The sequence below is a fragment of the Stenella coeruleoalba genome (assembly GCF_951394435.1).
Source record: "Stenella coeruleoalba genome assembly, chromosome: 8".
NCBI classification, from domain to species: Eukaryota; Metazoa; Chordata; class Mammalia; order Artiodactyla; family Delphinidae; genus Stenella; species Stenella coeruleoalba.
The window spans coordinates 88,455,532-88,470,240 of record NC_137154.1 but is presented as its reverse complement, the minus strand read 5'-3'; positions in this window follow the sequence as shown (position 1 = coordinate 88,470,240).

Genomic DNA, 14,709 nt, shown 5'->3' with positions numbered 1-14,709 from the left:
CAGTGTCTTTGTGGTAGAATGAGCTCCCAGAAATGGCTGCCGCCAGTGTCTATGTCCCCAGGGTGAGCCCCAATTGCCTCTTGCTTCTCCAGGAGACTCTCCAAGATCAGCAGGTGGGTCTGACCCAGGTCCCTTTCAAATTCTGCCCTGGGTCCTGGAGCATGTGAAATTTTGTGTGCACCCTTTAAGAGAAGAGTCTCTATTTCCCCCAACCCTGTGGGTCTCTGCTGGCCTTCAAAGCCAAACATTCTGGGGGGTTGTTTTTCCAGTGTAAGACCCCCAGGACGGTAAGCTTGATGTGGGGCTTATATTCCTCACTCCTTGTAAAGAACCTCTGCAATTGTCATTTTTTTCTCAGGGATATGGGTCTTGATAACTCCTGACCTCCTACTTGTCTCCTTGTGGTTCCTTCTTTATATCTTTAGTTATAGAAGATCTTTTCTGGTAGACTCCAGTGTTTCTCATCAATAGCTGCTCTGTAAATAGCTGTACTTTTGGTATGCCCACGAGAGAAGGTGTGCTTATTGTCCTTCTACTCCACCATCTTTCCACACGGTCTTGATTACAGTACCTTTGCAGTTTTGAAACTGGTAAATGTGAGTCCTCCAACTTTGTTGTTGTTGTTTCAAGATCATTTTGGCTATTATGAGTTCTTTGTTATAGTTTTCAGTATACAAGTCTTGCGCTTCGTTTGTTAAATTTATTCAGTATCTTCACTGAATATCTTCAAGATTATTGATACTTTCTTCTGCCAGTTCAAATCTGTTCTTAAGTCCTTCTAGTGAATTTTTCATTTCAGTTATACTTTTCAACTACAAATTTTCTGTATGGTCCTTTTTACCATTTCTATATCTTTATTAATATTCTTTTTTGTTGAGACATCATTCTTAAACTTTTCTTTTATTCTTTAAACATGGCTTTTGTTAGTTCTTTGAACATATTTATAATGACTGAGTTAATGTTTTTGTCTAGTAAGTCCAACATTTGGACTTCCTCAGGGACAGTTTCTATTGGCTGGGAGTTTTTTTCTATATACAGAACACACTTTCTTGTTCCTTTGTATGTCTTATAATTTTCTGTTGAAAATTGAACATTTAAAAAATATAATGTGACCATTGACCATTATGCACACCAGATTCCCCTCCTTCCCAGGGTTTGTTGTAGTTCACATTAGTTATTATTTGTTGTTGCTGCTGCTGCTGCTGTTTATTTAGCAGCTTTTCTGAATTAATTCATTCTGCAAAATCAGTATTCTTTATTATGTGTGGTCACTGAAGTCTCTGCTTAGTTAGCTTAGTGGTCAGCTAATGAATAGACAGAGATTTCCTAAATGTCTTGAACCAGTAAGTCTCTCAATCTTTGCCAACTTCCTCTCTGTGTGCATGCCTTCACTGGTCAAATAGGCAGTTTACAACTCAGCCTTTGCCTACATTTCTTACTTGTATAGACCCTCAAGGTCAGCCAGAGATAAGTGATTAGGGCTTTCTCAGATCTTTTCTGGGCATGTGCATAGCTCTGTACATGCAGATGACCTTTTAGATCCCCAGGAATTTGTCAGAGCTTTCCAAGGCCCCCAACCAACATCTCAGTCCCAGTTTTTTCTTTTAAATTTTGTGCTCAGCTCCTTGTTAGTCCCAGTTGCAACTACTGCTTCAGACAGCTGCAATGTTAAAAACTTCCCACTGATTATTTTCAACAAATACCCTAGCAATAAGGCTGTTTGCAGAGAAAGTTCTGAAAGCCCTGAGAATTCAGCTTTATAGGCAATTTGCAGACAGGTCATATAGGGACAATTCTCTGGAAATGAAGCTTTTTGGAGCACTCCAAGCCCATTCTGTCCCCTCCCTATTGGCTGCTAGTTTGCTGGTCTTCATGGCTATCATAGTTGCAAGGCTGTTGGTTTCTAAGGCTACTTGAAGAGGTGGGGTAAGAGGGATGGGAACAGGGCAAGTTAAAATGCCTCGATGCTCACTATGTTTAAAGAGATTCAGCCATTTTTCTTAAACAAATGCTCCTTGAATTGTTGCAAGTCTTTGCTTAATTTCTAGAGTTCTGAAAAAGTTGATTTAGACTGTTTTTGCTCATTGCTTTTCTGGAGGAGTAGGTTTTTCAGAGGTCCTCACTCCACCATTCTGTAAGTGCTTCTCCTGAAAAAACATTTATAAATATCTCTTTGATTCAATTCTACATTTTTTGTTTTCTTTCCACTCACACAGAATACATCTCTCCTCTTTTCTCCTTCAGTGAGTGAATTAAAATCAGAGAAGAAGTATGAAAAAAACATATTTTCTGATTTTTTTTCAGTAGTTTCCTTGTGCTACAGTAGTATAGAGGAAAGTGTCAGGCAGAAGCAAGGTGAACCAAAGCTGTTTCTTTCCAAAGAAACAAATATAAATCCAGAAGCACAGTCTTTCTAGTTCTATGATAGTCGCTAAATGAACTGGGACAGGAGACACGTTCGATTAAGGAGACTTGGAAAGGATACGTAATATTCCATGAAGAAAAGTGCTTTAATGCCTGAGTTTCCTGTAGCGAGAAGAGTGTAGTTCCTAAACAGGACAGGTAGGTGATGATTACTCAACTCTGAATTTCACTTTGCCAGTATTAACCCCTCCTCACAGCTTGCTTCAAATGTCAGATGCTGAGGTGAATGAGAGGCAAAATAAAACCACGATCAGTACATTCCCCTTCATGAGCAAAACTGGAATTCGCAAAGGGTCGTGGTGACAGATACAAGGAGATTCATTCCTGGTGATATCTTGGGCCAAATTCCAGAAGCCCGTTCATCTTAGGGAGGAGTGGGCAGGAGATTTGCATGTATGACCTCACCCAGAAGTTCCAGCCCCAGAGCATATAAACAGGTGAGTTGTAGCTCTTACCCAGTTTCAGGCCCAGTAGTTTCCAAACAGATCAAGACCATGGCAATCCTCGGGTCCCTGCTGCTGCCACTGGGGCTGTTTCTGTGCCTTGGACTGCTGTGTTCTCCTGCCAGCTGCATAAGTCACAATGGCAACTGCATGCTCTTCAATAAGGTCATTGTCGCCACTTGCTCAGGAATCCATGCCAACCCAAACGTCTATAAAAGCAATACAGTCTACACAGGTAAGTAGAAGCCATTCCCTCTGCTGTCCTCTGTTTTCTGAGGGTAGATAAAACCGGAATTGCAGAACATACCCCTCCATCCCTGCTCTCAATGACACAAACAAAACATGTGTTTTTGACCCATCTGGGACACAGAGGCAGAAAGAGGGAGAATGAGAACATGTGAGAGGATGGGTTGGGTGGGACTATTTCCTATTTCTGCATGTCCCCTGTGTGAACCTGAGCCATGGGAGTCATTACCTCCCAACACTCAGGTTAACCGAGTCCCAGCAAGAGCACAACTGCGGCAAGTTCTCTCACTTAAATAATTTGGGCTTTTTTTTTTTTTTTTTACTTAAAACAGTCTGTATTGGGGGGGGGCATTTTTATTATTTTAAGGGATTAAAAATTGCACCACAGTTTGTAGTCTTTTCCCATCCACTTGATGAAACAATGTCACCATGGATGATTGTATACGGCACAACTCCAGGAGACGCTGTTCACTTTTAGTCTGTGGGTGGAAAATCTAGTGAGCTAGACAGGGAAAGTATTACTATCCCACCTGATAAATGAGGAGCCTGAAGCTGAGAGAAGTTAAATGACTTGCTCAGGGTCTCACAACTAATAAGTGGCAGAACTGCCTCTTGAATCTTGGTCTTTTCATTCCTAATCCAGTGCTTTTCTTTGAGGTGCCTAGAAATATTTTACAGACATCCCTTTTGGGATCAGTCAAACCTACAAGTCAAGGCAAGTGCTCTCGAATAACTTTCATAATAACAACAAATTTAATATGGCTGTTTACATGTACTAATGTATTTAGTCCTCACAATGACCTACTAGGTAGATACTGTTGTCATTTCCTGTGTGTCAATGAGAAAACAGAGGTAGAGATGCTAGTGACTCGCTCAGGTCACAGAGCTGCTTAAATGATGGACCTGGGACATGAACCCAAGCATTCTAGCTTCAGAGACCCTGCTCTTAACCACTAGACTATACGCCTCTCGGTTAAGGTAATGAGAGCTAAGACGTCATACTGTGTGCTGAGTACTGTTCTAAGGGTAAATGCTATTATCTTCCCCATTTTACAGATGAGAACTGAAGCACAGGAAAGTTAAAGTTTTACCCAAGGTCACTAGTAGGTTGCACAGCTAACATTTGAACCTAAATAATAGCCAAGATTTGTCCTGCTTTGTCTAGCCAAGCCGTCCAGCTTCAGAGCCTGACTCATCTACCATGTTATCCTGCCTCTCTTAGAACTCTAACCAAATTTTGCAGAGAACACCAGGGTGATATCTATACCCATGCTCTACAGATTCCAGGCTTCAGCAGGAGAATGACTATGGCCTGCCTTCACACACTCATCCTGGCTAGTCCTTTTTTCTATTTTTTCTTGGGGACTGTCACTAAGTGCCTCACCTGTGGTGGGTCTCCCTATGTCCCACTCCCTCAGGCAGCAGATCTTGTCCTAAACAGGGCAGGGAGGGTAATCTTGTGCTTCAAGATGAGGACCAGAAGGGCATGTGTGTGACCTTGTATACAGAGCAGGACCTGGATGGTCAGGTCTCATACCTCTGACTTAAGGTAACACATCACGAGGTGAAGAATTTTGCTGTTGAAATGGAAAAAAAAGAAACCTATCTTGTGAAGATGCAAGGGGTGCGGGGTTGGAGGTGGGGGTGGCAGAGGAGCCATGTGAAAGTAGGAAGACAGAAGCAAGAAGAATCAAAAGATGATCCATAAGACCCCTTGAAAGGGAACGTGCTGGATGAGAGGGACAACACAGCATTTACAGAGGCACCGGGTAGAGCAGAGAGAAAGGAGAAGAGGAACTAAGGCTCACTGAATGCCTACTACGTGTCATGTGCTTCTTATGAGGATCATAAGAGCCATGCACTGGGTCCTGCAAGCAACAGAAGCAGAAATATAAAACCAGAAACGTTTAGAGGCTCTAGAAGAGCACTTTGAAGGTTTTGGACAGGTGTGTGTCCTGATGGAAGTGTTGAGTGTGGAAGTCTGATCAGTCTGAAGCCTGAGGGAGGGGACTGTGGAGGCCAGGAATCTGGATAATACAGATAACTAGGAGGGATGAAAGGCAGATTTAAGCCAGAGAGTGGGGTGGAAAACAGAAGAACGGACAAAGGCAAGCCCAGGGGAGAGCTGACAGGCTTGATGACTGGATGACACCGTCACTCATCACCATCCACCTCAGCACCATGCACACACATCTAGGACAAATGTCAGGTTCTCGCTGAGCAACTCAGGACGGGGGGATCTGGCTCAGCAACATTGACTGGCAAAAACAAACAGAACAGAGAAATGTTTCGTGCTAAGAATAACAATGGCAACTTATCCAACACCCACCAGTATTAAAGTCTTTACATTCTTCTCTTCAGTCTCCCAGGAACCTTTCAAGATAAGGTACCATGATCTCCATACAATGAGAGATAATGTCATTATCCTCAGACCTAGAACCAACCCTAGTGCAAAGCGGGCATTCAATAAATATTTGTGGAGTGAATGATGAACAGGAAAGAAACCAAGGATCGGAGGGGAAGTGACTTGGTCTTAAATGTTAGGGCTAGGATTCAGATCCAGGACTGTCTAATCCTATTGTGCTGCAAGATCAATTTTCTTTATTTTGTAAAGGAGAAGCCTTTAAAATAAGTTGGGGTGGCTGAGAGGACCCTAGCATTGAGAAATTTGTTCAGAAGGGATCTTCTAAGGGAGGAAACGGACAAACTGAAATAGTCTCTTGAAATTCCCTCCCTATTACACATCAGAAGGCTGAAAATAACAGGTGGAATTAACAAGTGTCAGTGGGGTCCCTGTGGGCACACGCTGGGCTAGGTCAACAGGTGAGACTCACCTGAGTGGAGGGGGTCACGGAACACTAAGTGCTTACTTAGAGGTACTTGGATTGGGGCTTTGGCAGGTACTTGGACTAGGTACCTGGATTAGGGCCTCTGGGTCTCAGAGGCCCCCCCTTCCCTCACTCTCAACAACAAAGACCAAGAACATCAGCATTTCTGGAACCAGGAAATAGGCTTTGCTTTGACTTGGCAGTAACAGTTCCTTACTTCTGGAAGCATTTCCCAGGAGGTCCGCTTGACCCTTTCACATGCATCCACCCCTTCTCTCCCCACACTGCATTCCTCCTGAAAGAAGGGCAGAACTCTCATCTGGCAGAAAGGAACAGGGCTCAAGAGGTTAAAAGTCAGCCAGGACCTCATCCCTGATACGTAGCAAAACCAGGGCCAGAGTACAGGTCTTCTTTTGTTCACCTTTTCCTGTAGAAAACTTAGAAAACACAAAGAAGAACTAGGAAGAAAATAAAAACCATCTATAACCCCACAACCAAGAAATCCTCATAGTTAATATCTTCATGTATTTCCTTCCAGACTTTTTTCAACTTATTTCACAAAAATGGGACCACACTATATTTACATACTACTTGTAACTTTCTTTTTTCACACTTAATTTTGATTTCATGACCCCCATCTCTTGTCTTACTGCACAGACGGCTGATTGTTTCCTTCTCATTTCCTCCTAGTGTCAGTTCCTGTGAATAAAAATATTACCTCTGTGATCCTGCGAGCAATAGACCAGGACAACTCACTCATTGGCTCCTGGCAAAAAGCTGACAAGTATTGCAGCAGCAGCGTCTTGTACCACATGAAGAGCCGACACAGCAAGCTCTTCGAGGCAAAATGGGTATCTCCTAGTTTCATGAACATAACTACAGTCGAGCTACAGTAAGAACCTATCCATATATGATTTGCTTTGGGCTTTTACAATTTCATATTATGTTTGTACAGTTTTATACTGACTTTAGAGGACTCAAAATGCAATCCAGATATGATGAGGATAATTCAGTAGCTGTACTCCTTTTCTGCCTCACCATTCTTTGTCCTACCTTTATCTGTAGAAGTTTATACATCACACACACACACACACACATCAGGTATGCTCAACATAAACAGAAAGAATTGGTGTTAAAGAAAACCAGAGCTGGATAGCAGCTAAACAAAACTAATGAATGAATGAACAAAAACAGATTGTATTCAGGACTATCACAATAAGAGAAAAGAGACCTCCATATGGAACAAGTCTCAACTCTGAATACAACATGGGCAAGTGGGAATTTACAGCCCAGGAACAGGGTGAGGGCTCAGTGGATGGAAAATCACTAAGAGGAAACATCAAGACCTGTAAGGGGGCTCTGGCTAAACTGACCTAACAGGATTCTTGCTTAAGGGAGGCCAAGGCTGATCCGATATCACCTGGGGGATAGTAGAGGATGAGGAATTCAATCAGATAATAAAGGTGATCAGATATCAAGGGTGGAAGGTTCTTGCTAAACCGACTTATGAGGATTCTGGCTAAAACTGGATTTTATAAGGAAGTACACAGATGGGCCTAGGAGAAGGTTCCAGAGCCTGACTAAAGTTTGGTCAAGCAAAGAATCCTTGTCACTGGCACCCAGTTTGCTTCAAATTCTCTATATTCCCTCCTACTCCCACCCAATTCATTCCTATTAGTCTGCGGCAGACAGTACTCCAGAGCCAGGCAGGGGTGGGGGCAGCAGCAGCAAACAGTTAAAAATAAAGACACTCCTCTTGAAACCATCTGGCCACCTGAGCGTTCCCCTCTCTGCCAACCCCCAGGGCAGTCCTCCAGGAGGCCTTGCTAAACTGGGGGTGCAGAGAAGCTGCCAGTAGCCAAGAGCCTGGAGGAGGGGTACTCAGTCCCCATTGTTACCAAACTGAACTTGGGTCCACTCGCCTGCCAAACAGCAGAGACAATTTACTGACTCCGGGTTGTGGTGAAGGAAAGTGCAGCGTTTATTGCAGGCACCAAGCAAGGAGAACAGGTGGCTCATGCTCAGAAGACCCGGCCTCCCCAATGGCTTTCAGGGAAGGTCTTTTAAATGCCACATTTGGGGTGAAGTTTTCAGGGGGCATGACTTTCTTCTGATTGGTTGGTGGTGGTGAGGTAACAGGGTGATGCTTCAGGAGTCTGAATCATCAACCTTCTGATTCCAATCAGTCTGGGGTCTACGTGCTTGTGGTCACCATGTAGTCACCATCCTCCACTTGGGCAAGGGTCTTAGTTTCTGCAGAACAACTCAAAGATATGTGTCAGATTGTTATATGTATCCCTTGAGGAGAACTAGGACTCTGTTTTATCACTGAAGTATTATTTCTTGACTGCTTTCCTTGGTTTCTGCATTCCCTCACTTCCCTAATTAGTAACTGCTTAAGTCTGCTCTTTGGAACTCGAGGAGGGTCTAGGAGACTAAAGCCTTTTTCTACAAACAAGAAATGGGGGGACACGGAGTGGCTTTTGTACTAGGGCGGCCCCCCAGGGTCCTGCTTGGTTTCAGTCCCCCCGTTTCTTTGATACTCTTCAATCCTAAGGGGAATGGGGGTGGGGAGTGGGACAAGAAAGAGAATAAAGTTTTTGAGGGTGGTTAATCGTAAACTCAGCAGGGGATCTCAGTTTTAGGGAGACTCGGTTTCACCATGACACAGAGAATCATTTTTCAAAACATAGATTCATTTTGGAAATGGCTTGCTGGCAGAAAGTGTGATGATTGTACAGTAAAACCGGCTTCCTCCTGTTGCACAAAATGGACACACTCAGATTCTGAGGTGAGGCCACCTGGGGACTCTAACAAAAAACTTCCCTCCCAGCTAGGGATTTATTTTCAAGTTCACTTTAAGAACCAAATGTTGAGAGGTCCTTACACTTTCAGACTGCCATTTTGTACTGAAAGGGCAGGTCTGACCATCAGGCCATGTCCACTATGAACTGCCACTAAGTCTCTGTAGACAGCGGTGATGGTGATGCTGCCAAGTCACTCCAGCCTCTCCAGCCATGCCCAGGCTTGGTCGGACCTAGCTGGCTCTGGAGGAGGTGCTATTATGCCCACAGAGCGACCTGCAAGACTAAAATCCAAAGGGAGGTGCTACAACCCAGCCTCACGATGACAGCAGCTCCTTAGAAGCCGGCCAGGGCTAATGAGGCAATGGTTTTCCTTTCATCTCACCTCCTTAAGGCCTCCACACTCCATGCAACAACAGATAAAACACCAAATGGTGGTGACAATCTTCAATGGAAACAGCACATTCTCACCAACAGTGCGGTCTCCAGACCCCTCTTCACTCGCACCTGCTGTGATGCACTGGCCTCTCTGCTTGTTTACGATGTACACACGCAGCCTTGATCAGCGAGGCTGACAAGGGGAGGGGAGTAGCACATATGATGGGGGAAGCCCACTACGCTGAGTAGCGCACAAAAGGCAACATGAAGAGGTTCCTGCCCACCGAACTTTACAGTGTGGGTTGGGAGGCAGGGCCTATACAGAAATAATTATTGAGGTTACACAGCACTTCCTCAGAAAGCACTCCCTGAACCCCCAGATCAAGTTCCGCTCCCTGTTTACTCACTCTCATCACTGCCACTGCTTCGTTGCAATCACTTACTTGTCAGTTGACTCTTCGGTTAAAGTCTCCAGGGTAAGAACCACGCCTGCTGTGTTCACCACTGTTCCCTCAGCAGTAAGCACAGTGACTGGCATGCACTTCACTCTCATTAATTGTTCAATGTATGAACAAGAGACTGATATAATAATGGACCCAATGATATCAGAACAACAGACCAAGCTGTACAGGTCATTTAATGAACATTAAGCACCTATGACACTACATGTCAGGCGTTGTTGACAAAAGAACTTGCCCTCGAAGAGCTGGCCCTCCAGTCGGGGGAGAGGCTCACAGCAAGGCAGTGTAGTAGAGGGGCATGCATGTCTCTCTGATGGAGCTCTGTCTGGGTCCATGACAACCAGGAGAAACAATTTCATAGAGGCTACTGTCGAGTCTGTGGGCAGATGTGCCCGGGACTGGTATTACAAGCAGAAAGACTAGCCTGAACAAAGACCAGCCGTGTATACCAGCCTGTGGGGAATCCAGGGTGCTGGTGTTGGTGGGGGAGAGGGATGGACATGATCTTGTCTGGAGCAAAACTGTGGAAGATCTTGGTCAAGACAGTCTACAGCAGACCAGTACTGAATGATCTGCTACTTGTGCTGTAAAGAATTTAAGCACAAAAGAAACTAAGAAGTTGGGATCCCCTGGGAAGGCAGTGATGTGAGCTGAGCTTGTGAATTCCCCACCATTATCTCTCATCAATTTTCCCTCCACAGAGTCTTCACAGTCGATTTGCACAACGTGGCTAGAGTTTCTTTTAAGATACTGAGAAGAAATGGTAAGTTCCTCTGCAGTCTATTTACATATCTGGCAGTGAAATCCATTGGCCCGGAAAATTATCTTGTAGGTGCCCTAGAAAAACGTCTTCTAATCATGCGTTACCCAGGTACCAGTTGAGTCTCCCAGCACCCTGAGGTCTACATAAGATTAGCTCAACCCCTTATCCTGTGCCCTGTGGAAAACAAAAGCCAATTCCAAGGGGCCTTCGATTCTCATGGTCACTTGTGGCTCCAGACGCCGGCTTCCTTAAGAGCTGTTTCCATTCAACACCACAGAGACATGGATATGGAAGTTGGTTCCTTCCTCAATTTTCACAAGAATACCACCTCACACAGAGCCTTCATTGGTATAGCAGACTTTACCGAAGGGTTTAAGGGATGAGAAGGGAGATTTGCACAAAGCAGGGTTGATAGCATAGAAAACCAATAATTTCATTAGTTCTCAGAGTGGCCTCTGGCCTCCAGCACAACCACCAGGAATTTCCACTGGCCTTTCCCAGGCTGTGGTCCTCAACGTCAAACCATTCTGAGGCTCCCTGCCCTTCTCCCTTCTCTGCACCCTTCCTTCTCTCTTATCTCTCTCTCGCAAGCAAAAACAAATTCAAGAAACTGAGGTTCAGAAAAGATAGGTAATTTGCCCAAGGCCACACAGAAAGTAAATGGCAAAACTTTTGAGGACTCAAATTCCACATCTTATACTTTTCTCGACTTTTCTTAAACTTACTTTAAAACTAGAAAGACAATCTTTTTTCTTAAATGAAGTTTTTAAATACAAGCTTCAACCAAGAACAAGTAATATTACTCTTTCTCAGTGTCCAGATAACAGGTCTTCCTCGTGAGCCCCCAAACACTGAAATGCATCTAGTACGCTGCCCATTTTCGGGTCAGTCAAGCATTGCAAATGTGATCAAAGGCATATCTATCTTCAACAACCAATATTAAAGTGATTATGCCTAATGAAACTATTATATGAAAGCCTTAACTGTTTCCTTGGTGGTTTCCCCTCTGTGAAAAGTTTGGGATGTTATTTTCTTTCTCCAGGACATTTTTGAAATGAACACTCGTATACATGCTAGGAAAGGAAAAAAAAAAAAAAAGTTTGTCTCTAGTCAGGACTCCTTAGCTCCATGCTAATAAAATCCAGATTTTAAAAAAGGAGAAGAAAGCGGTTCTGTTCAGACTTTGGGCTCAGTGGTGTCCTAGAGAAACATTTGGCCTGAGGAAATGCTAAATGAGATAAGACAATGCCACAGAGCTGGAAGGCACCCTGCAAGTGGGCAGAATGTACAGGTCTGCGCAAACTGCTTTGCATTTCCCTTCTTCGTCCTTATAGTCCCCTCTGTGGTTCACTCAGATCCTTGGAAGTATCATTGCCAAGCTCCAGTTTTTCAGGATCAGACAACCGCCCAGGGGTGTAGGCCTGGCTTTCTCTGCTTCTCTGCAAAGCAACCTCAGAGAACCAACGTGTGGTCAGATCAATGCCTGTGAAAATGACCAATGCCTCAGACACCACAAAAAGGGATTCAAGCATTTGGACAGGGCCTCCTTCCACTTCCTTTAAAGCCGAGTCAGCCATCCTCAAGTCTGGATGGTGTCTAGTTCTTATAACCTTTACATGGAAACTTTGAAATTAGCAAAAATAATAAAATAAAATTGTACCACTCTGGATCATATTTGCACTGATTGAGCAAATATAATATTAAGGACATGAGGACATTTGAAGGCAGACTACCTTCCCAACAGCAAATTCAATAGTTATGTAAGTTCAGTATAAATTCCTTCTTCCATAGGTCTTAAGGTCAGAGTGTTTCTTATTTTTTGTTAACATTCTGTACCCCTAATTTCCCCTCCTCTAAATACACTTGGCCCTTGTGAAGTGTTCACTGAATTCTGCCCATGAACTCTGGCTCCAGCATTCCATCACATTAGCCTCGTTTCTCTAGTGCCCACTCGCCACCCAAAAGAGATCCTGATGCCATTTTTTTTTCCAGGGACAACCTCAGACTTGACCACCAAGATCTCCACAATCAAGCCAACCACAGCCACAACCCCAATCCCAACCCACAAGCTAACCACAACCCCGACCCACAAACTAACCACAAGCCCGATCCACAAACTAAACACAAGCCCGACCCACGAACTAAACACAACCCCGACCCACAAACTAACCACAACCCCGACCCACAAACTAGCCACAACCCCGACCCACAAACTAACCACAACCCCGACCCACAAACTAGCCACAACCCCGACCCACAAACTAACCACAACCCCGACCCACAAACTAGCCACAACCCCGACCCACAAACTAACCACAACCCTGACCCACAAACTAGCCACAACCCCGACCCACAAACTAACCACAACCCTGACCCACAAACTAACCACAACCCCGGCCCAGGAACTAACCACAATCCACAAAATAACCACAACCCATAAATTAACCACAACCCAAACCACAGCCAAAAGCTTGGCCAACAGAGCCTTCCTCAGCCCCATGAGAGATGCCATTCAGATCCTGCTCGTCTTTCTCACCAGCAAACTCCTCTTCTAGAAGGAAGCTGGGGGAACAATTGCTTCTGCCTCCACTGCATCCTTCTATGTTCAGTCCCAAGACAGGGCTCTGACCTGTGTGAATGAAGACTCTGTGTTCTCAGGGTACAACTCTACTGCCACTGCTTCAGACCCAAACGGAGACCTGAGGGTCACTTAGTGGAGGGTAGCCAGTCTGCTCACTGCTGTTCAACTGGATCTCTCAGGACACAAATTAGGCTTTTTGTAACCTGGTCTGGGTGTAACTTGGAATTCTGGCTCTTAATTTAACATGTTGACAGCCAATTCCGCAGTCAGTCTAAACTTTTGTTTAGATGCAACGCCAGTAGTAATTGAAGGGAAAGAAAATAAGAATGTACCATGTCTGAGTAGCCAAGGATAGGGAAAGATTATGGTATAAAGGCATTATTTTCTGTCATACCAAATACGCTATGCTTCAAGCAAGAATAATGAATGTGTTAAATTCAAATATGTCTTTAATGAGTGATTAACTTAAAATACAGAAAATGTCATCTAATTTTATTCATTTATGTGAGCATTTAAAAATCAATGGATATAAAATAGGTAACTAATAAGGACCTACTGTATAGCACAGGGAACACTACTCAATGCTCTGTAATGGCCTATATGGGAAAAGAATCTAAAAAAGAGTGGATATATGTATATGTAAAACTGATTCACTTTGTCGTACACCTGAAACTAACATAACATTGTAAATCAACTATACTCCAATAAAATTTTTTTTTTAAATCAGTGGGATGGTGAGAGTGTGTATATTTTAAGGCCAGATATAAAAGTAAAATTTTCTCAATTTTGATTTTTCTCAGGTGCAAACTGGTCATTTTTCCCCTAATGGTAACTTCCACTAAGAGAAATGGGCAAAATATTTATAATACTCATAATACAATATACATAATACAATACATAATACATAATACAATATAAACCAAAAGTAAGTATGGTATTTCCCGTAATAAGCAACTGCGTTTTCTTTTAATAGTTATGCTAAATTCCAGTATGCCAACATTCAGTGACTGGATGCCAACTTGCAGCTGGCCTTCCTCAGGGACAGTTTCTGTCAATTTCTTCTTTCTCCCTGTGAATAGGCCATACTTTCCTATTTTGTATGTCTAATTTTTGTTGAAAACTTAACATTTTCAATATTATAATGGTGACTCTGGAAATCATATTCTCCCTTCTCATCAGGGTATGCTGTTGTTGCTTGTTGAGGGCTGCAATCATCCATTTGTCTAGTAACTTTTCTAAACTAGTTTTGCAACGACTGCGTTCCTCGTTGAAAGTGGTCACTGAAGTCTCTCTTCTGTTCTCTCAGTGGTCAGCCAGTGACCTGACAGATTTTCATGTATGTCAAAATTTAGCAGCCTCTTTCCTCATTAAGCATTCCCCTAACAACTACAAGTTTTGTTTTTTTTTTTATTAGAGTCTAGAGTTCGGAACAAGTTGACCCTGACAGATTTTGCCAGTTTACTGGCTGCTTCAGTGGAGGGACCAATGCTTGGCACTCCTGACTCTGCAATTTTCTGTGATGTCACTTGGTAGCCACTATAGGTATCTGCCAGGCGCTATACTCAGCACTTTATATGCGTCATCTCACTTAATCCTCACAGCAACCCTATGAGATATAGCCATTTTACAGAGGATGACACTCAGGCAGAGAGAGAGAAATAATTTGCCCAAAGTCAATCAGTGTATACACAGTGAAGCTAGTGGGTTTTGAAGAGTGGTCTGTACCACTTTAGAGCCTGCACTTTAACCAGGACACCCTAAGGGCACTGTTGAGAAGGATT